Source organism: Vollenhovia emeryi, unplaced genomic scaffold, assembly GCF_000949405.1.
Source record: "Vollenhovia emeryi isolate VEMERY1.0 unplaced genomic scaffold, V.emery_V1.0 DF939125.1, whole genome shotgun sequence".
Lineage (NCBI taxonomy): Eukaryota > Metazoa > Arthropoda > Insecta > Hymenoptera > Formicidae > Vollenhovia > Vollenhovia emeryi.
This window is the reverse complement of record NW_011967241.1, coordinates 3,330,170-3,353,956: the sequence shown is the minus strand read 5'-3', so window position 1 is coordinate 3,353,956 and position 23,787 is coordinate 3,330,170. Positions and strand designations below refer to the sequence as shown.

General features: G+C 48.3%; 1 protein-coding gene across 6 annotated transcripts in view; it reads right to left on the bottom strand.

Annotated features, from left to right (window-relative positions):
- The window catches only part of LOC105569269 (serine/threonine-protein phosphatase 4 regulatory subunit 1-like), a 122,218-nt gene that overhangs the window by 31,783 nt on the left and 66,648 nt on the right, over positions 1 to 23,787 (bottom strand). The window contains exon 1 of one of the 6 annotated variants that reach the window (XM_012025612.1): positions 4,162 to 4,403. The exons of the other annotated variants lie outside the window; for them this stretch is intronic. The gene's annotated coding sequence lies outside the window, so the exon portion shown is untranslated. Of the gene's footprint in view, positions 1 to 4,161; positions 4,404 to 23,787 lie in introns of those variants that run through there. 6 annotated transcript variants of the gene reach the window in all.

The window sequence follows — 23,787 nt, the reverse complement described above, 5'->3', positions numbered from 1 at the left end:
GGGGGGGGGAGGAGAGAGACGAAAGGGATCCTCGAGGGGTTAAAGGAGTGCGTACGAGGGAAAACGAGACATTGAGAGGCACATATGGGACGAGGGGAACGGAGAGGGGACGGAGAGAGGGTCAGTAGCTCCGCGCGTTCTCATGCATTCCGCTCTGTCATGGCGGCCGCTCAGACGCTCCTCCGTCCGTCCTCGTCGTATGCACATGCACACACCGCGGCAGCGGGCGACGGGCCCCGGGCCCCGGCCGGCCTCGTTGCCCTCCGATGAAAGAGAAAAAGAGCGAGGGAGACGGAGAGGAAACGACGCGCGCACGCGGTGTTTATTGGATATTCGGGGAGGACATTCGAGTCCACTAGGAATACCGGGGCCCCCGCGCGATCGTTCGTCCAACACACCTCGTGCCCTGCCGGATATTGGCGCGATATTTCCGATAACAAACTCGCATCGTATATACATCGGACACTTTTCTTTCAGTTGTAATCTCGGTACCGTCCTCTGAGCCTACTTGACATTTTATATACGCTCGTAGATTCTCATCTAATTTGTTAACTTGTCGAGAAGCTTGTGGGTCTCTCTCTCTCTCAATATCACTTTGGAGAATAATCGTCTCATTTTCGAAAACGGTTCTCGAATTATTACAAGATTTGATAGAGGGTGAAAATATTATAAAAGTGGCGGAACGATAATTAGAATTGGCCGCGCGATAAATTACTCGGGAGCGAGAAGGCCCGCACGGTGGTGGCGCGCGAGAGAAAAAGGGACGGAGAGCCAGGGAAGGGCGGAGAGCACGACGGGGTTGAGACGGGCGGCGGAGAGGAGAGCGGCGAGGAGCGCCCACCGCGCTAAATGCTCCGCGGCGAAGGCGCCCGCTCTCACGCTGCTCCGGACCCCTTGCGCCTCGGGCCCCGAGGGCCCTTCTGTACGGCGACGTAAACAAGGCACGGACCGTGGCCCCGAAACGATACGTGTGCACCTATATAACGCGGTCTCCTTTATTCTCCCGCGTTCGGTAATTTGCCCGGCAAACGAGCGTGTTTCGCGCGAATACGATTGTTCCTATTTATAAAAATGACCGAGCAACGATATATACAGAGAGACACTTTTTCTTTAACGAGCCTATTTTAGAAGCGTCAAGACCTTTGTCGAGTCTCACACCCACTTACAGCGAATTGTTTTGCATTTACCCGCGAATGTACGACGCATTCTTTATAAAAGGCATATGCTGTTTCTAGACAATGAGAGCGAATGAAAATAAGTGAAGAGATATCGTTTGTTATAATCGTCAAAAGAATTTCCTGCTACAAACGTTATGGCTATTCGTTGCGACATTCGCCCCTCCCAACATTTTCTTTGGAGAATTATATTATCAAATTTTTAATATATGTATAACACTGTTATATTCTTTCGTAGATGCAAAGAACTCGTGATTTGTAAATTTATTTTGTCAAAGCGCCATCTTGTCGCTTTTCTCTCACCAAGCTCGATTCGATGATTTCACGAGCAGTGCGCGTCTTCCACACAGTTGTCATTCATAATATAAAATGTGAAATGTGTAACAGCGCTATAAACTTAACTGAAAAACATCTGTCGAAGAGTCGAAAGTTGAAAAAAAAAGATGTCAAATCGCCACTGGGTATGCCGCTTTTCTTTGACCAAGTTCGAGCTGACGATTTTGGCGAGCGCAGCGCGTCTTCCGCTTTGTTGTTATTCATAAGCCTCCGAGGCGGTGCGCTCGCGCGCGCCGCGAGAGTGTTTGGGTCGCATCGGAGGAGAGGTACACGGAACACGGAGGTCGGGATTCTCAGGCGGTCGGTCCGAAGACGGCATTCCACTGGTACCTGTCCTTAACTCAGCCTCCTACAGTTCGCATTCACGGCTCGGCGGCGAAACGAGCGAAAGAAAGAGAGAGGGAGAGAGGGAAAGAGGGAGAGAGGGAAAGAGAGAAAGATCGGCCCACCTATATAACCATAATACAACATACGCATAAGAATCTGGAGGATCTCAACGCGGCGGGCTCTCGGGCCGGCCACGCCGTGCCTCGCGGACGAGGCAGGCGAGAACGAACGTCCGAGGTAATAAGGCTCGTGGGGGAAGAGAGTTAGGACTTTATGCGAGACAAAGGGGCTCCTCGCGAGTCACGTGTTTGCTCCCACTCGTTAAAGGGGCCGCGACTCGTTTCCAATTAGGGAAATTAAGCGGAATTCGAAGAAACGCCGAAAGCAACGGTCGTACGTATAATGCTAATGAGTTCAATATACGATCGAGATGAGCTTCCAGCAGCTTCGGCGACGAGAAAGGGCGACAGGGAGAAAACGTCGTGTATGCAAAACAAAAAGAAAATTTATTTCACCGAGCTAGGCGATCGGTTGTATATCTATGAACGGGTATCGGGATCGGCGTGCAGCGTTAGCGTGGAAAAATCACCTGGTGCTCGCGATGCCAAGTAAATATAGAGATTACCCTCGCGCGTCCGCGGCACACGCGTCGGCATCTAAATTCACCGAGAGATTACGCGAGTTTCGATAGCCGGGGCAGGCACGGCAGAGAGGCGAGCGCGAAAAAAATGCACGGCAATAATATTCAGGAATGCGATGAGCACGATAAGAGAAACACCGCTGAGTCGCCGCGCGCTCGCGTGCTTACGAGCGCGGGATTCTCCATTTGCGAGTGCTCCGAAAATGGTATTACACCGCCGGTATCACTATATCGTATTTCGCTCTCGAAGGAGGCGTGTAAGGTCGTAATTTCAATCGGTTCCCCGTTTTCCGGGACGCCGGGATCCGGTTCTCCCGCTGTATTTTCTTTTGCTATCTCAGACACCTGTCACACCACGGAAATCGTATATCTCAACGCGATTCAATTAAACGCAAATAACTGCTAACTTTACTCCTTCGAAACGAAACGTGATGTTGATCGATGGCGCGCGGCCGAATGCTATCGAACGTATCCATTTTCCCCTGCATAAATTCTTTCGCGGTATTCCGCGACCCCTCGGAACGATACTCCCCTCGTAAAATCACATTTTACAATCTCAAACAATTTATAAGTAATAACCAAGATATACGTCCGCATTACGGATTTAAATCTCATTTAAATTTATGATAATTGCTGTAGCCCGGTATCTACACTTAAGAAAATGGAATCAGTTGGACAGTAAAAACTTACATCCAATGAGCCGAGAAAATTAACGGTGGTCAACGTGCACACATAATTACGGCCCTGAGCGCGTGACTCTACTCGATGCCGATGTTCAACTTTGGTCGAGGCTCATAATTCTATCGTGACCTTGAGTTTTTTTTAATTAACATTTTTCATCTCGACTAATCATTACGTAATGATAAAAGCACGATTAACGCTTTAGCAGCGCGATCCCATTCATAAACCATCACATTACATACGCCTGTTAACAGGATAGTTGAGCAAAGCTTTCCGTCACTATTTTCTGACTCAACCTGTTTCGTTCGCTTTATCGCGAGATTTATCGACGTGAGTCACACTGAACAAACCGGGACCGGGCAAATGGATAAAACTCCGAAGCTCGAGAAAAATTAAGTTTCGAAAGTTGTTATGATTTCGTGTATTTTTTTCATCGAATCTCGGTACGTTGCACGTTGCACGAGCGTTTAAACAACACTCTCGGCCTTTCCCGACTCGTCAGTCGACGGTTCAAAGTCCGAATTGACGGGGGAACAACACGGTTGAGCACCTCTACCACCGCGGGCGTACGGCCGTATCGGGAAATATGAATGTAACGTTGAAAACTCATTCATAACACACTACCGTGCGGGGGCTTATACCGGCCAATTATAAGCGGAATGCAATCCGAGAATGTGTAAAGGACGAGAATTTTTCCGATCGCGAGAGGCGTAGACGTTGCCACGAGTTCCATTTATGACACAGTCGTGCGGGAAAACCGTGCTCCGAGCAATTGAACGGCGCGAAATGAGTCGAGCGGGATAGAAAAGCGATACTTAAACTCCGTCGGAATCTCCGAAGTGTTTCAATTCTTAGACGAAACTTTCGCTCGTACATAAATTCCTTCCCCTCTCTGCCGTTGTACGCACCGTCAGCAGTAAAGCAAATGTGGTTGAAAAAGCCGTTACAGACTAGCGGAAAGCTAACAAGAGTCGTTACATATTCGTCCCGATGTTATCTTACCAGTGCTTTTTCCTCGTTCATGGCTCCGTTTCACTTTTCTTCATGCACGTCTCGACGAACGGAACAAACCAACTAACCAACGTCCGAACGAGCGCAGGAAAAGCGAAACGATTACGATATACGATAACACGACGATGCGCTCGCTCTTCTCTTTCCCCGTGGCGCGGCGGTGTCGAATATGGAACGCACTGTAGAGCGAGGGAGCGGCAAGGAGGGAAAGAACGGGAAGAGGGACGGGCGAGACGGGAGGGGGAGGGGGAGAAGGGAAGAGGGCAGGCAGATCGTATTATGGGAACACACACGCCCGAACACGTGTGTCTCGCTTCCTGTGGCGGGCCGGAAGTCTCCGCGCGCGGCGCACTATGGCGCACCGTAGTGTAGCGTGACCGCGCGCGGCTACGAGGGCCATTAGAGTGTGGTGCCTTCTCTCTCCTCAATGGCCGGGAGGAATGGAATCCGAGTATCGGCCAAAAACCACGCCGCGCTTCCGTCTACTATACACCTACGTCGCCTTTATTTTCATTTCGCCGACGAGAGGGCCGAGTACGCCGCTCCCGAGCTCCACCGGGGTCCGGGGCGGAAACCACGAGGTACGCGGCGTCCCGTTGAAACACGTGACTCCATTTTCGGCGGGTCGGCGCGCGTGTGCGCATCGTTTCGTCACCCGCATGACGCCTCGTCACGATATCCGATCGTTAGTGCTCGTACGGCTGATAAGAGCGACGTGGGAGACTAGGCCTGAGAAACGGCTTCCGTGAGAGCTTTCCACCACATCGCGCTCCATGCGCTCGCTCGCTCGTTGCGGCGCTTCTCGCAAACCCTTTACGAAACGCCGTACCGATCCTTTCGGATTCGCGCGCCTTAGTTCGTATCTCATATCCGCGTGTCGTCGATCACGCGCGCGGCTCTCTTGTCCCGCTTGCGACCTATCCGTCTCCCGACCGCACTCCGGCATCGCTTCTTCCGGTTCGCTGTCGGGTAAGTGGCTGACTCCGATATTCACCGCCGTGCACGTTGCACTTAAATCCTCAGTCTCTGCGAGCACTCGCACACAAAACGTGAGAGTGTCCGTGTGGTCGAAGAAAAGGAAGTGAAACCAAAAGAAAAAGGGAGGAAGAATCACGAGGAAAGCAACGTGCGTCCTCGCGCGCACAGTCACGGTACCGGTTGTCAACGACGACACAACGCACTCGTGCGACGGCCCGCGCAACACTGAGAGTGCTCGCTTGCGCGTCACGCTCGCGCCAATGCGCAGACGCCAGATGCGCACTCGCTGGTACGCACGACGCGGCAAAGGCAACGCGCAGGCAGCAGGCGAGCAAGCCGGGCAAGCGGGCAGCGCCGACGCAGGCGCGATGAACGTACGCGAAGGAGGGGTAGGGGCAGAGAGGGACGGACGTGGCAGAGGGGAGGATATGCGATGCGTTGCCGCGAGTGGAATGGCGGAGGGCTGCCGGGGAAAAGGGGTAGACCCGTTAGTTCTCAGAAGCGGACTGCCGCCAAACAGAGCTGCAACCGCGTACCGGCCTGGTGGTGGCTGGCTGGCTGGCTGGCTGGCTGGCTCGCTCGCTCGCTCGCTCGCTCGCTCGCTCGCTCTCTTTCTCTCTCATTCCCGTCTCTCTTCTCCTGTTTCTCGAGACCGCCGGTATCGGTGTACTTTGGGCCTGCTGGCACCGATACACCTCTCTCCTTCTCTTTCGCGCAGCGCGCACGAGAGGATTGAAAGAAGATATGTGAGGCTTGTGAAAAATGAACGGATCGGCGCGCGGGACTCCGTACACTTGACGGACGTCTATGACCGTCAAATTTCATGGAATGCGCGAGAGGAGTGGACAATTTACAAATTATGTAAACAAACAAGTTGTACGAGAATGGATCGAGTGATCGTTCGCAAGCGCGGGAACAAATAGATTTCATGAAAAGTAAAATACTTTTGTTAATCCTCGATACTTATTCTTGAGCGCACAGAAACGTTGAAACTTTCATATTACGATTTTCGATCTTTTCACAAAAGAGAGTCGCCCTTGCGGTATCGCATTGTCTCCAAGTCAACAATTCCACGGAGAGACAAAGAGAGAGGAAATAAAATGCCAAAGGAAATGACATCGTGATTTGTGTGTCCCGATGCACGGTGTATCGCGGGCTCTTGTCTCCCAATCCGAGGAAGAGGATCCAATCTTGTTCCGTTCCGGTCGGCCCGCGCGTCTTCCGTCATCCCATCGCCCTTACCCTTTCGCCGCGTCCGCCGAGACACGTCCGACAACACACACGGGCGGTCCAAAAAAACTGGAAGATTCATTAACGGTTCCCCAACACGAACCTGCGAACGCGCGCGCGCTGCGACGCCGGTGCATTCCATCGCTCGTGCCCGTGTGAACGACCGTACACACGGTATACATATACACGGAAAGCGCCAACGCGGGGAGGAAGGATCGCGCCGAGGTAGAGGAATGAGACAACGGGGACGCGCGACAAAGACGGCCGTACCTTGTACTTGATATGCGCACTTGGACGTCGGACGATAAGCTATCTAGTTCTTGTCTGCCGTCATCGACGAGGTACGCGGGAGAGTCGAGACGGGATTACCAACCCTCGGCGTATCTCGCGCCGGGGGCTGCGTCTTACAGCACGGATAACTTTCCTAAACGCCGTTCGTTGCAACGTGATTTTCTCGGACGAGTCCTTGTTCATCGTTAGAAAATGATTATATTTGCGAGAGCGATAAAAATATGCTGTCCTACTTTTTATCTCTAATATTTTTTTTATAAAGGATTATCAGACGCTCCACTTGCACGTACGCGAGTTGATAAAATTTCTCGGACGCAACGTATCATTTTGCAGTTCGTATCCTTTCATCGTTTGAAAACAATTATCGCGATTATCTTGGCGAGGGCGACAAAAATACGTTGCCCCACTTTTTATCTCTAATTTTTTTTCCTGGAGAGTTATCAGACGCTCCACTTGCACGTACGCGAGTCGATAAAATTTCTCGGACGCAACATCTCGAATTCCTCAGTTCGTATCTCTCGAGATATTAATGACACGCTCCTCTCGGAGCGAACTCCTTAATTACGGAAAGGGAGCCGTGACTTTTATCCGTGGCGCATTAATAGGTGCTCGTGCTCGCGCGTGGCTTGGGCTTAAGAGGCTGGAGGCAGCAGATGCATCCGAAGACGTTCACAACAGGAAATTCTCTCCTCTCGCATCCCGTTCCCCTCCCGCGGCGCAACGTTTGTCGTATAAGACTCACGCGTATGCGCGAGAGGGAGACAAGTGGAGAAAGACGGCGGGAAGAGGAGAGATAGTCCTCCTCCTCCTCCTTCTTCCACTCCGCGCGGATCTGTCGCGCTCCGTTCTACGGTGTTGTTTCTCTCGACGGAGCCGTGTCCCCTCTCTTCATACATACGCACACGCACGCACGCACGCGCGCACACACACACACACACACACACACACACCGTGGGTACACGACATACGGAATGCACAAATAGATACTCGAGGTGGCGGGTTATTCGGTCGGCAGGACCGGTGAATGGACCGCGGCGACGGCGGCGCGGCGGCGGGAGAAGCAGGGTGAAAAAAAGGAGTCAATGAGTCGCGCGTTGCGTGAGCGTAATTATTGTAAGCGCGATACCGAAAGTCGCGAAAGTAACGCGCAACGTGTCAACGTAAGAATCGCACTTACGCTACGGGTATCGACGAACGAACGCTCGCGGTGTAGAAGCGTTTACGCCAACAGAATTTGTCGGTGATTCGATACCAAGCTACAACCGTGCTTAATTCGAGCCAACAATTGCTATTTGTGTTATTGCGAGGATATGATTTGATTAGTTAACTTAGCAGAAGATTGGAGCAACTGGTCCAAAGATATATCGTAAGATCGTTTACTAATCACCGTATCTCTCCCTCTTTCTCTAATAGAAAAAAAATAAAGTCTCCACCAAAGTCCGAATTGTATCGAAATTTTATCGATTTTAATAAAGCGAGTACGCTCCTTGATGGAAAAACGGTGTGTGTGGTCTATACCGCGCTGCACCTTGTAAGTCTTGTAACCAGTCGACGCTACGAACGAGGGTGTTTCCTTGCGTGAGCGGTTACGCGGGTTCGCGGACACGCGTGCGTGCCGTGTAGAACGTATACCTCGTGAAGCGAGGTGACTTGAGAGCGACGGGGAGGGTCGGTTACGCGGTGTATAATCATGCGCGAAAAATGAAGCGAGAGCAGACGTGAAGTCGATGTTATGAATATTTGACCGTATGAATATTCCCAAGTAAACTCTCTCGCTCTTCGGGGAACGTTGGCGTATGTAAAGAATCTCATCGCAGATATCACGACGCGATTGCCGAACGGTAGTGTTTACCGCAATCGAGCACAAAGGATAAAGCGCCGGAAGCTGACGTTGATCGAGCATTGTAAAAATACTCGCGTAAAAATGAAAAGTACGCTAAGCGTTTTGCATTTCAACGTTTGGCAGGTGCATAATTAAATCTCCGCTTGACTTGACGTTTCCTCTGTCAACCTAGCAGTTTCGTTTTCCCGCGGATCACCGAAAATACCGTTCGCTAAGCCGCAAAGGGCACGCTTTCTTTTTAGAGGGCTCAAATCCGAGCCGTTAATTAGAGCAGCTAGATGCACGGTGTTATTTTCGTGAGCTATAAAATATGGAAAACGCACCATAGCTGAAGCGGAATGCAAGCGGCGTTCGTGTTTAAACGTTCGTGCACGGCGCTATGTTCCAATAAAGCACGTGAGATCGACGAGGTGCGGCAAAGCCGGCACACCCGCCTTCTGGCTCGGGTCGGGTCAGCCCTGATGAATGAACCGGAAAAAAATGTCAATGAGCGTAATTATTATTGTACAAGGCGCAGGCGCGGAAGGCGGCCGACCACGTTGCGTACATGATAAGGAGAAGCGACATCGAGACGTTGCATTAAGTGTCACGGTGCGAAATGATATTCCACGCAAAATTTTATATCTGCAGAAAAGCTCATTAATAACATTACGACTCGATCGTCAAATACGCAACGCGTTGATCCCTTAAACTCAAATTGGCTTATGCCCATATAACGTACGTGGTAAACATACATTTATTATAATAACAAATAATAATAATCATGAATTATGTATTACAAAGCTTTCCACAGTTAATAGCCCACGCGCGACCTCCTACCTTTAAAAATACGAATCTGAGAATGGAAGTGAGAAAAACGAGCCGTTCGAGATCGTGTAAATTAAACCATATTTGTACAAGACATACTCGCCGACGAAAATAGAATAAGTCGCGGCGAGTCGCGACTCATGACGTAATACGATTAGCCGAAGGGCCGCAGAAAGAGAGAGAGAGAGAGAGAGAGAGAAAGAGAGAGTGACGGTGTAACTTAAAACCTTTATGCATATCGATCTCGCGTGTTTTTAGCGGCGTGAATAAACGCGGGCGGCCGTCGCGCCCGCAGGCGCAAGACGGCTCGTTTTAACGATTTCTGCTCGGGCAACGATATTCTAAGTACATTCATCGCGCCCTCCATTTATCGCACACGCACACGCGTCGCCCGCGTATGGGTACTTACTACGCACGCTACGCGCGACAAATACGCTCGCCGGGGCTCCGCATGAATGTACCGCCGCCGCCGCCGCCGCCGCCGTCGCCGTCGCCGCCGTTGCCGCCGCCGTACGTACGTACGTAGTACGGGCGCGCATACGTGTACGCACGCACACACGGCCGCGACGTGCATTCATAAAGTGCCGGACATACGGCGCGCGCGTGCGCGCGCTTCGCCGTGTCACTTTTCCACGACGTCGCCACCTTTTCCTGGCTCGCCACGCACCCGTTGCTCTACCCGCTTTTTCCGTTTTTTTTCTCAGACATTTACGCACTTGACGCAGTCACGACGAAGCGAGACGTTCGTTGTTCTCAGGCCGGGGAAGAGAGATGATAGCGCTCGGTACGATCCAAGTTATATCCAGGGTGTCGATCACGAATCTTCTTCGTCAATGAAATTTTTCAGTTTTTTTCACCAATTCATGCGAGAGGAAAAGATTGACGATCTTAAGATGCTACAATCAGTTTATTGGCTGGAATGTTGACACCACGCGATTTGATATAAGACTTAAGAGCTTGCATATAAGATCGGACCTCGTATTCGTAACACTGCCCTTCGAAAGGGACCAATCCCCAAACTTATCGATCGGCGAACGCTCACGGGAAAAGTCATAAATTTTTTTCCTCGCGCGGATAAACGTGCCAGATCCTCTAATTCCCGATAAGTAAGTCCGTTACGCCGCGTTGACTATCAGTACGCTGGTAGAACGACCATTGTCCATGGGAACTCTCGTATCCTTTGTGCACTTATGCACCACGTTTGTTTAGACGCGCGTTGCGAAATGCACGCCATTGTAATCTCTTCTACACTTACGCCGCCTCGCGCGGATTTAATTCCGGACGCACGGACGCACGCACGCGCGCACAGATTCGCGACGACACAATCCGTAATTTGCACATAGAATACGGATGGGGAATTAGTGCAAAGTTAGTGCAAAGTTTTGCAGGATGGTTTCTACAAGAGGCCGCTCGCCCGAGGCCGATCGTTTAACTGCGTTCCTACGTGCAAGGCTCGCGTTCGGAATGCGCGTTTGCGTACAAATCGAAGCTATTGCGTGCGTGGACGTTACACCTCCGTTTTCAACACCTCCGCCCCTCCGACTTTCATTGAACGCACTTGCGCGACGGCGTTTCATTCAATCGAAAAGAACGTCGAGCCGCGAAACGGGCTCCTATCGTTTTACCTTTATTCTAATTTCGGAGGACACGCTACGAACCGTCTTACATACCGAGTAACTCCGTAAGCATAGAATATAGTCGCCAGTTTATTTCCATCTCCAGTCGTTTATAGTTTAAATGACACGTCGCGAGACTGGAGCATTCCATATAACTTTTTCTTCATACCGTTATAAATAAAAAGTTAAAAGATCCATCTTTATAAATTAGACGTCGCGAGAGTACGAGGACGTTTCTCAGTTGAATTAAGGTGAATGATGCTTCATCCGACGCGCATTCAGCAGGTCTCTCTCTCTCTCCCTCAGCCTCGGTTCGAGATCGCAAGACACTTCTTCTCACCGGAGGGAAGAGGGATCCGCGGATCGTCTCTCCGCGAATACGCGCGTCAGCTCTTTCTGCGTCGCAGAGAAGTCGGCCGGCGGTACCGACGAACTTATGCCGCGGGGTCAACGGAACCGCCGGAAGTCGTCGCCGATTCTCGAATTGCCGGTGCCACCCCGCCGCTCCCCCGTTCTCCCACCCGAGCGCACCCGCGACGCGCACCGCCCTCCTTGCCGCGCGCGCGCGGCGTCAACTTTTACCACTCCGGGGCCCGCGCGTTCTCTGTAAACAGGCCGCGTAAACCTCCGCGCGCATCCACTTTTTCCTGCGGCAGGTCTAAATCCGTCTCCATCGAGGGACCCCGCGCGTAGCGCCCCAACGGAAACTCGCGTCGTTAATTTGTCCCCTCGCCTCGTAATGAGCATTCGATATATCCCTCAGAACGGCGATTTGTCAAGCCGGGGGAAAAGGAAACGAGAGAATTGCACGTGGAGAGGAAAGAAATTGCACAATGTCAGCGTCCGCCCTGTCTCTTTTAGTTGCCAAGTATCCCAACAAGTAAATAAATTTAAAAAAAAGAGACACCAGTTAAAAATTTAGAAACATCATCCCCGTCACGCATATACGTTTTACAAGCACGTATAACACGAAACAATCCGCTTTTTCCCCCGGAGTGCCACTGAAAACGTAGCGAGGAACGAGCAACTTGCGGCTCGTGTGGGTGTATACACGCGCGTAGGGTGCCGGCAGTGTGACGTCATTGTACCAACACCGTCGCCGACCTCATCGTTGCCGTCGTCGACATAGGAAGAGCGTAAGTCTCGTGTGTGACGTTACGGTATTGTCTCTCGGTGTGCGTGTCCGCGCGAGCGCAAGTGGCGAGTCTCGGATGGTCGGTATGCACGCACGCACACACATGCTAATCTCGCTCTCGCGCGAAGCAAAGGAGAACGACGCCCCGGCCGGCGCGGCGGCGGCGGCGGCGGCGGCGGCGCGGCCCATGTGTAGGACCGGAAGTGTGAGTATCCGGCCAGACTCGTGTGGGCTTCTCTACGCGCCGCAAGTACTCTCCTTTCTCCCTCCCCCACCCCTCTTGCCGCCTCTCTCTTACGCCCTCAGGTTCGCCTCGCTCTTTCCTTCGCCGGCGCGCTCGATCCTCTCGCGCTTTGTGCCTAAGCGCGGCGCGTATGACGCCGCCGCTTCTCTTTCTGCCTGCATGAGCTTATTTCGGCGTTGATCTAATAACGCCAGGCTGTTGCTTCTCGTCGCTCGCCGTACGTTGTTGCGCGTGCCTTGAGCTTGATAGCAACAAATAAAATGTCAAAATTTAAAAATAACGGAACGAATAGCTTATTTTGCCCCGAAGTTGCGCCGATCACCCACCACCGGTTCGATACGTCAATTGTGAATTTTCTCAATTGCAACGCTCAATAACATCTTGCCTTTGTTTCCTGTCTTTACTAATTGCGCGCCATTTTCGCTGTTGTACTCCATTATACTTGTCCGTATAAGTTTATTCTGATGTTCGATTAGCGTAATAAATCGAGGTTAATATTCTCTCGCTTTCTGATTTCTTTCCCTTGTAACTTTATAGCCCTTACTCTTGTTCCGTGTATCCCTGTCGTAACACTGGACGCAACACGGAAGGTACGTATGTTTATAAATATACAGATAAGCAACCGATCGCCCCAGTGTGGGTATCCGGCGATATACGATGCAGTTGGGACTATCAAGTAGTTACAACGTGCTACGATCTTGTAAACACGATTCGACACATAAACTTGTTCCGATAATGGGGGAACTCGATTACGTGCATTTCAGTCCAAAGGGCATCGATTAGAAATCTAAGTTCAATTCCCGACGTTGTAAACACGGAAAAACGTACTTTACGCCAATCATCGTGCTCTCATTCTTAAGTGGAAATTTATTTTCCATAAGTACAGCGTCAAATTACGACTATCGATTTCGATTACAACAGGTCGCATTTTAATTGTAAAGAAAAAAGGATTTATGTCGTCGAAAGAAATAAGTAATAAAGAAAGGAAAACACTAGGCGCCGCAGAGGGTAGTAGGTGCTACACCTCTCAAAGTTGAATCGATCGATGACGGCGCCCATCGCGCAGACGGTGGGCCCTTTCTTCCAGGAAACTACGCAAGTTTGTTCGATCGTAATATTCAATCGCTCAAAACGCCATCGACGCGAATTACATTTATTACATTAAATTAGAAAGTTCCCTTTGTCCCTACAAATTTGTGCGATCGATGATAATTAATTGCTTCCTGTATTCCGGCCAGTTGGATACACGCCGTTGAAAAATGTAGATGCAAAGCATTTTGTATTACGCTAAAATAAATAATAAAATGAAGGAATATTCAGACACTTTTACGTCAAATTATCTTATTGTGTATGTTGAAGCCTTTCCGACACGTCCCGAACAAGATTAAGACTCGTGAAAAATTTACTTGACGTATCATTTTCTAATTTACACCCCCCTCCCCCCTCGAGTGAAATATTCAAAAGACTTCCGAAGATAATCTCACGTTGGAAACGATAAGAAAACCTGACGACAGAAAGGCGCCGAAGTTGGAAGACGCCGGAAAAGATATATTCCAATATTCGAACGCATAGATAAATAAATACATACGTGAGTTCCCTTTCAGTTGGCCTAAGGTACCCTTCCCTTACGCAGTCGCGGTCATACCACCGATCTAGAATCCCCATTCAAGAATCTAATTTATATTGAAGAATTCCGAAGAGGCCAGACCGAGGCGTCGATCTTTGAGGCGCCGCCGTTTAAGATGCATTATGCTGGCAGGCGGTCGACAATAGGCGGGAGAGACGGGCACGAGCAAAAAGGAAGGAGAGAAAGGGAGAGAGTCGATCCAACTCGGCTACGAGATGGAGAAAGGAGGGACGAGTTTGACGTGAGAGTGTGAGAGAAAAAACGAACGAGAACGAACGGAGAGGAGAAGACAGAAGGAGAAGAACGAGAGAGAGAGAGAGAGTTGATATGCCTTAGCCCGGAAAGAAGAACAGCGAGACGGATGTCGCGGACGAGGGGTTATAGAGGGACAGAGGAAACTGGTCTCAGACCCAATATGATAATTGAGCCTGGGGAGCGATGTGAACGTAGCACCTTGTAGGCATCCGTGAGGCCATTGTGACCTCCCACTATATCGTAGACCGCAACGCGAGAACTCGCGTCGACTTTGTAGATGCGTGAAAACGACGAGGGTCTGCTTTTTACTTTCTCCCTCTCTCTATCTCGTTGACCAGCGTTCATCGGAACTACTTTCCCGGATACGATGTTAACATGCTATCGATAGCGCCCCGATACTTCCCCGGGATTACGCGCTCGCGTCATAAATTTATGGAGGCGGCCGTCGACCTGTGACATTTCGAGTGGATTTATTATAGAGAATGAGTAATAAATAATTTACGTTTATTTCCGCGGTCGTATCAAAGTAATTACGCACATTTTTCTTAAATGGGGACACGCGGTATTGTATAATTTGCCATTATTTGCGCGGCTGTAAACTAAAGAGATTCTTTGCTAGACCTAATAGCTCACATATAGCTATCAAGTAAATGGTTTAAAATGTTATGTGTATCACAGTTAATTAGAGAAGATGTTAGTTTTGGGCTGGATCTCTTGGTAGTCTAATAATAACAATTCTGTGTAAACTTTGTATACTTTTTCCACCTCGGTAAACCACGCGTCGATTATTATACATATATTTGTCGGTTTTAAAATGCAGTTTGTTGAAACAGTAAATCACATACCTATATCGACAATCAATTCAACTTTTTATGCTAAACAGCGTCACTTGAACGTAGAGAATTGACTGCAAAGACCAGGAACCTGGACCTTCCTTTACGCGAACGTAAATGTGTGAAAAATACCGTTTACCATATTCCACGTCGGCTCATCCTTATTAAGGAAGAATGGATATCTGCCGCATACGTCCTTGCGTTTTCACCTAGGGACCGCCGCGCCGTGTACATAACGCAGGTTGTTGTGCAAACTCAACCGACGAGGCACTCTCTTGCCTCCTACAATTGCTCAATGTTGCGTTGAGTAATCGCCGCCGTTTCACCCGCCACCGTCGCCGCGAGGACGGCAATAATCGCATTGGCATTTCTATTTCTACCTATTACGTTCCCCTCCGCGCTATACATTCCCAATCGTCTTCGACGTGCGCGTTCATTACTAGGTCGATGGTTTTGTCCATTTTATACACATTCGCGTCCAAGTAGCGCGCGGCTCGCTCGTCGTCGTCGTCATCGTCGTCGTCATCGTCATCGTCGTCGTCGTCGTTGTCGTCGTCAGTAACGCTCCTCACCGAAGCGGATACATAACAGATACAAGAAAACGGCGGTGATTAGCGTATCGCGCGTAGCGGCGATTACCATGAACTCGTTTCTCTTAAACGCAAATCCGCGTTAAACCGCCGGTGTATTTAAATAATCGGCCGTACGACGCCCTCGCGTGCTACGATGCAATAATTCTTTGCGGTGCAACAATCATCGTGGAATCCTTAACACAAAATTGCAGCGGCGAACGTAGTTCCTTCGCGATAAAATCGTTGAAAAAAAATTATCAGCCGTTTTTTTTGTAAATTAAACCAAAAGATATTGATCTCTTGCCGTCAAGCTACGATAGTACGTTTGCCAATTAAATTCGAGATCATTCGGGCGTGCAAAAGTCAATTGATAAATTGCGGAAATAGCATTTTAATTATTCGCCGGTGCGTCTCTGTCCTTAATGACGGTGCAGCGAAGCGACGGCGTTTCTGTCGCTCTCGATGGTGAACGATGGAAAGCGCGCATTCGCGGGGAATGCATAGTTATTGCTTAATCGCCGCCACTTCCCTTTGTGCCAGGAATTCGTACATATCGACTCGCGTGATGCTGCTACGCGCGCGATCTCGAAACCGTATATCGCGCCTCGATGTACGCGCCGGATGCAGCCTGATACGATGTCTCCACATTGACGGATTAACGCGCGACTATCATCGGCCGTCTTATGTCAATATCCCTGGTGAATGGAAAGCGCCAATGCGATACCGTTTAAGGACGTTCATCAGCTGTAATGTTAATTTTACACAAAATTTATTTCAAATTGCTTTGAGGTTTGCATTAATTTCGTGTTAAAATATTAACAGAGTATTTAGCATATCCATATTATGTTAAATTAACAGAAAAATTTGTGTGGACCGTTCGGGACATGTGATATCTGTGAAATTTAACACAAACTTTTCAACTGTGTAGATGACACTATTAATAGGTCCAAGTTTGAAGCACATACATAGAAAATCAATTTACCAATCAACGTCCTTAAACTATACGTGACTTGAAGGAGGTGAATAAACAAAGGTTTCAGCGGCTCTAACCATTGTTGCAGCCCCAGTGCGAATTGAGAATAAGAAAACTCGGTGTGCTGCACTCGATAGAAATAAGTTGCACGATTCGTCGCTGCAAGATAGCGATTTAATAAAAATTCTCTTTGCAAAGAAAATTAGTCGTTCTCCTCGCCAAGAAATGTTGTAAATAATCGTTAAGCGAATGTGCTTTAATTTTTAATTATTTAATTGGATATCTCGAGATTCCTCTCTACCTGAAAGTGTGCTTCACCGTGCAACAAATTATCAATTGCATTAGGTATTTGGGCAGGTAGGAGGTGAATAATGAGGATATTTTGATATTATGCATTTCGGTTGTAATAAATATTTCCCGTAAGATACCGCTAAATTAAGCCAATTATGTATGCAGGTAATCGGCGTAGTCGCGGGACTCGTGGGGTGATTAGATTCTTTAATCGGTGAAGCACATTGTTTATTCGTGCTATTGACCTAGCGTGCAGCGCGTCGATTGCAACGACGGGCGGCGGCGACCAGTCGGCACGATGCAGTCGGTACCGGTGTGTTTGCTCGAAAGGTTAGCGCCGCCACTTTATCATATCGCTTCAGCGCCGACAGCCGCCCTACCTGCATCCGTCCCCCCTCATTATATCCTCCCCCGGTCTGTCAGAACATTATTATCATCGTCAGGATGGGCGAAGATCGCTTTAGGTCGCCGATCCGTATCTCCCTCGCGCGGTTCTTGAAACGTTATTATTTCGACCTATTTGTGCGAATTTCGATCTCTTCGCCTCGCTTCTTCGTTTTTTCTCAACTTGAAAGGATACCGATACAGCGACAAAAATGAAGTTGTTCGAGAAATTGCTGGGACGATGAAAAGGACGCGGACGAAGAACCGCTGGGCGACAAGGAAATTGTTGATTTTCGAAAACGGGGATGAATAACGATGGGGATCGATCGATGTTACGCTCCTACGCTCTTGCTTCGATATCGAGTAACTCAGCTGCGCAATACGTGATTAAACAGAATTGAGATGGACGAGAGTGGGACGTCTTTCGTTACAAGGAGGTCGCCTTTGTGCTGATACGGCGCGTGCAATGTTTTTACGTCATAAACAAACATTGCAAAGGCCAATAACGGTCACGAGCAAATAAACGGGTAATATCAATTCGCGAAATCGTTGCATTTGTTCCGACATAATTGTTTGACGAATAATCTTTGCCGAGCCTGATTGCAGCGGGTTCAGTCTATCGTGAGATATCGATAAAAAATTCTAAACTCCTCCCGACCGGCCTCACGTTCCTTTCGTAAGAGAGTCAGTTTTGTTGCAACTCTATAAAACGGCTCATCGCGAGTCGCGAGAGGTTTAAGAATCAATGTAGCAAATGCCGCGGAGACGCGAAGGTGAATAGCGAATAGCGCGAGCGAAAATGGCGACCCCGGAATCCGCGAGCTGCAGCTGAAGTAGCTGCAGCCGTGTATCTTGGCGAGGCAGAGCTCGGCGTAGAACGAGGTGAAGGCGGAAGACCGTGATAAAAACGGGAAGGGTTAAGAAGAGGAATGGAATATAGCTTGGAGAATCCATATACGGTTTCTTCAGCTATCTGTTCTACGTAGTCTGGCGAAAGAAGATCAGCGAGTGTGGATCGTGAGGGGAATAAAACTCAAGACGGTCGCTTAAACCCTTCATGCACTTAAGGATCACTTGTCTCTTGGAAACCGATTCCTTCATCTCTAGCGATCGATCGATATCTCCTCTCTTGGTCAAAAGCGGTGAAATAATTTTCGCGGAATGTTGCGAGACACTATCGTCAAATGCTGGGACTTGAGAGGGGGGAAGAAAAAGAGAGGAAGAACACGAAGGATATTACTCGGCCAAGACAATTCAGCGTAAAATTCTTCGTTGCGGTGCTATTTATCTAAAGACGGGATTTGTTAAAAACCTACTTTACGTAATTGTAATTAATCGTTGTTATTTTCTCGCATCTATTACAAGGAAGCGGTTTAGCTAATAAGTTAATAATAATAACAACAACAACAATGGTAATATGTAATATATAATACATATATTAAAAGGCGATTATTCATAATTAGAATAATTCCGCCCTTTATCGCACCTAGTCGCTGTCGTCATTCAGCTTCCCAAGGATTGCTTATGCATACACGCACGCACATGTGAGCGTGCATCGTTGCCGAAAATGTCCCGGTTAGCGAAACTTAGACCTTGGCGGAGCCTCCGAACGCCTCATCATTTCGCCCCGCTGCCCGTCATTGCAAAGTAAATCGAATTAGCGGACAAGTTCTACATCGTATCGCTAGGATTGAACAGAATCGGCTTTCACGAAACGTCAGGAAAGTATGCGTTGATGAGTCACGCAACAGGAGTCTCGAACGCGTTTACTCGCCCTTAGAATTCGCAGCCTCGCGCAGCTCTATTGATTATTAGCTTCAGCTTTTTAAACGAACAAACATATTAACTTAAGTCTATAAATCTGGAGAGCAAGCGTTTCGCAGAGAAACCTCTTTTTTTCCCCTCCCGAGACTTTATGTACACTTCTCCCCAAGATATTTATAATAAAATATCGTTTGATGGAATTGTATCAATGCGTCTAATAATTCACGGTTCACTTTATTCAGAAATTTACTGAATACAGTGGATCCAAGCGCAATGAGTAATCTCTTTCTAATAACATTTTCGCACAATCCTGTCAATTTCTTGAAATCTCTTGTAACAGGCTCTCTCTCTCCCCCTTTCGTGAGAGAGAAAGCGGGGTGGTGGATCAAGTGCGGGGAGGGGGAGGCAGAGGGCGAGGGCTGTTGTGAGAGGAGAATGAGAAAGAGGTGGTGAGAGGAGCAGAGATCTTTGGTTAGAGAAGCATTACGGCGGCGCCCTGGGGCCATCCATCATCCCAATAATTGCTTCCCTTCCCATCATATAATTCCTATGGAACCCTACTCACCCCTCGCACCGCCACCGCGACGTTTCTATACAGAATATTATCGCAAAAACATTTCTTATTCTATGCGAGCGGCCGTGCTCCAGAATACTCCACTCTACGCTCAACTACGCAAGGAGGAAACATTAGCAATTCTTAAGCGTCGTCCACGCGTGTGCGCGTGTGCTATTGAGTACCCGGTAATGTGTAACGGCGGTTTCACCTGTTCCACTCCTTTTACCTGGCGATGAAATTGGCCGGGTTGCTGTTAAGGGAACGCAAAAGTCCGTATACCTACGATATACAGACCAAGAGTGTCAAGACTCGCCACGTATTTAGGAAATTTCCGACAAGTAGAAAAATTGCCACCGCCCTGTGAACGTGCATGTAAAAAAAGGGGATAAAAGAGATAAGGGATACTGTTGTATGTTGGTTAAAGAATATTTTCTTTCACGTGTATGTGCCGCCTCTATGCTCCTCTTATCTCCACTCAATTTTCGCGTAAATTACTAACAAAGTGCGCTATCAAGGCCTATTTTTACCGTGCAACGTTGCAATTTCTCCCGTTAAAACTTGCGACTATGACCCTCAATGTTTCTCGAGCAGCCCGGGCTGTTGTCACAGACCGATCGAAGAATCAAAAGATCGATACTATCGGCATGTGCGTCCCTTTTTTTTCAGCACCGCGCATGCAAAGGACAAATAGCGTGCTGCTGTAACGAACATACCGAGAGAGGTCGAGGTTCGCCTCACAGTTGCCGAAAACAATAGCTAGAAGTCGAAAGTATCCTTAACGACACGCGCGGAAGCTATAAGAAAATCATACGTTGCGGGTCAACGACCGTGTCGCGTGGGTGGAACTGCGCAATTTCGCAGCGTTTACGTAGCTCATAAAACGCAAACCCTCGTTTTAATGTTCCTCCTCGCGTCCGAACTTCCGTTTCTTTCGCAGAATTGATATTTACCGGTCACACGTCACCGCGTTAATTGTCACGCGCGCGCATCCGACGAAATTCGCACGGGCCCCGCCCGTAACAACATAGCGAGAGCAACGTTACGGGAAAAGTTGCCGTGCGACTTTTAACATGTTATGTAAAATGGACGGTGACTCGTCATTTTCTCGACACGACTAAACGTACAGATCGATTCGTTATTTCGCTATGATCGATAAAACGGTGATCGGGCTTGAAAAATTCCGAATGGGATGACATCAGAGCAAGTGCTATTATTTTTTTGTCAAAACTGTTATTCTTACGTTTTCGAACGTATAACCATCAATCTTAATTCTCCTCTGCACACAATGAAGCCGCAATGAAGAAATCTTGGAGCACTTCCGTAAACTAGATGGGAGTCGATGACTAAGTCGGAAACAACGCGTCACGCGTGAATGGTTGGGAAAAATCATGAATGACGATGACGTATGCAGTTTAGCTATGCTGATACTCTCCGGTCTGGCTTGACAATCAGAATTTTGCGGAAGAGGTCGATTAAACGTACCGGACATGGAAGTGGTTCAGCGATGATAAATGCGCGGCCTTGTAAAAAGGCGCTTCCTCGATAAAATTTCTCGCGGTGCAAAAATGAAAAACAAATCAGTTACAAAAGGTACGTTTACAAGTTACCCGCATTTGTTTTAACATTTTATTATTTCATTAATTCGTTTGGAGTAGCTCGCTTAGTTGTGACGCGTCATATACGTATTAATAGGTTTAATATACATATCAAATATATACTAAAAACACATCGAATAAAAGGAATATTAGCAACTTCCTGACAACCCATTCTAAACCTCCTTCTAAACCTCCTAAAAAGAACGATTCAGCATTCCCCTCGAATAAACATAGACGTTTATAAACTTTAATATCTCTTGCTCTAAAAAACATAATTACGGCAAGATTTCACTGCACATATCCGGGCAAATCGAAATCTCCAAAATCGCGCAGCTTGGTTTCTCATCAAAAGTTTCCAAACAAAATACAAAGAAAAAAAGAGGAAAGCTCGCGGAGGCTCGTCACGCGCGGCGCGAGTTAACCGAGGAGATTCTTGTCCGCCACTTAACGAAAATCCCGAAAATTTTCACCGAAATTGGCGTGGGTGCGCGGCGAGAGGGGGAGAGCGAGAGAGAGTTTTCTTTTCTTCTCGCCGCGAGCGACGGGCGATCTTAAACGAGACCACTCACGAGGAGAGTTTCTTGAATCAACTTGTCGAGGTTCGAAAACTCCGAAAACGAGTTCCCCGGTCGTGCCCGCTGCCCACCTCGCGCTCACGCTCGCGCTCGCTCGCTGAGTCGTCGCCGGAGTTTGCTCTTCGACGACGGCGCGGTACGGCCGAGCGGGGGCTATCAGCGAGGCGACTCGTCTTGAATTTCGTCATGGGAATAGGTTGGAATGCGCGCGGTGGAATCGTGCGGCCGGTGTGAAATGTACGTATATACGTAAGCGAGGCTGCGTACGGGAGGCACGTAGCCATTCTCTTTCCCCGTCTCGCTCGTGGTAAGCGATGTATACTGAAGCTGCGCGCGGCATGCGCCATGCCGGTGTGCGTGAACGCTGTTCACGAAAGAATCCCATTCATAGACGTAGAAACGGAGGAGAGCGAGCCCCGCTGTCGCGAGTGAGCGCGCGCGCGCGAGCGAGAGAGACGCGTGGTCCGGGCGGAGGCGAGGGAGGCGCGAGAGGGACAGGAGGACGAGAGTGGAGGCAAACGGAGCCGTTTGGATTAGGCGCAGGCGCCAAGGAGAGGCTTAATGAAAAAATTTTCTACGACGACGACGAGAGGAAGGCACTGGCGGTGGCCCGTATTTTCTAGGTCGCCGTTGTCGTACCTGCGCGCGGCCCTGGAATTCGATCTTTCAACGATCGATCCACACGGAACTGTCGGGGAAGTGTACCGCGAGGTATCCAATGTACCTCCGACTACAGATTCTACCAAAAATCTCGGGCTCGACCTTCCCTTTGCGGAAGGCACAATTTTTATCTTCGTCTTTGAAGCTTCGTTTGTAAATTAATTATCACTAGAATATATCTTGCCATTGTTTTTTGTTTGTTCTCTAGTATCAATAGTGAAGATATCGAATAATGTTAAGCATCCAGCAAGTATAGGAAATTGTGCACCAAGTCAAACTGAGAAAGGTGTCGATCGTACTCCATAAAAATGTCAACAGTCAAGTCGAACTAACCGGTTATCGACCTATCGACCTCGTACGTTTATTCGAAAGAGGATGATGTCGAGATATGCTCCGCGAGAAGTATTTAGTTCAGCACCGTTGTGTGTTGGAATGCGATATTAATAGTGTGTTGGATAGAAGACTAAGTATTTCGGTCGTTTAAAAACATGTTTATAACGGATGAATTCGTTAATCGTATCTCGGATAACTAATGCAATTATTCTGGAAAACCGGTGATTTGTTCAAAAGTGAATAAAGGTCTGATTAGAATAAAATATAAATGTCAAAATAATAAAGATAGAATGAATTGAATGAACTGGTAACACGATTGTAAAACGTATATTAAAATGTAAAGGCAAACGGTGTAAAGTCGTGAAACTAGCAGTGACAGCAACGATGCATTGGCAGTGACACCATGTGTTTTTCTCTCGATCACGAAAAATACAGATGCCTGTCCCGCTTATCGGTCCTAGAACATTAGGCGACCATTGATCGCGTTCCTATGAATCGAGCAGCAGCCGCGCGATCGCACTACGGGAAAAAGAGCAAAGTGCTCGTTTCCGCCGAGCTACGGTCATGAATGAAAACAGATTGTTTCGAAATCGCGGACGACGCCGCGCTCCTGTTCCCTCCATTGTCGACTCGTGAGATAGACGAGAGCGAAAGACGGAAAAACCGAATGCTGCGCATCGAGAGATAGAAGTAAGGAGAGAGCAACAAATATCTTTCGATAGCCTTCTTTTAAGCTACTTTACACAAAATAGATAATGTATGTAAGTCCGCTAAAATCAACAAGACTACAAACTTGTACAATAATTATGTCCAATTGGCAATATATGAATTAAGAGTCAACAATCCTTCAAGAAAATGCTTTTAGTTTTAAATCGACTACAAGTTAAATTATTAGCTAGAAAATTAGTTGGGTATCATAGACGATAGTAAAAGAGACAAAGAAAAAGACAGAATAGTATGAAAACAGGTAAATTTACATATGGCACGATTATACAAGTTATCGCGGGAATCTTGGCCATACGTGATATTCAATGGAAGGAGCGCTTTGAATGCGA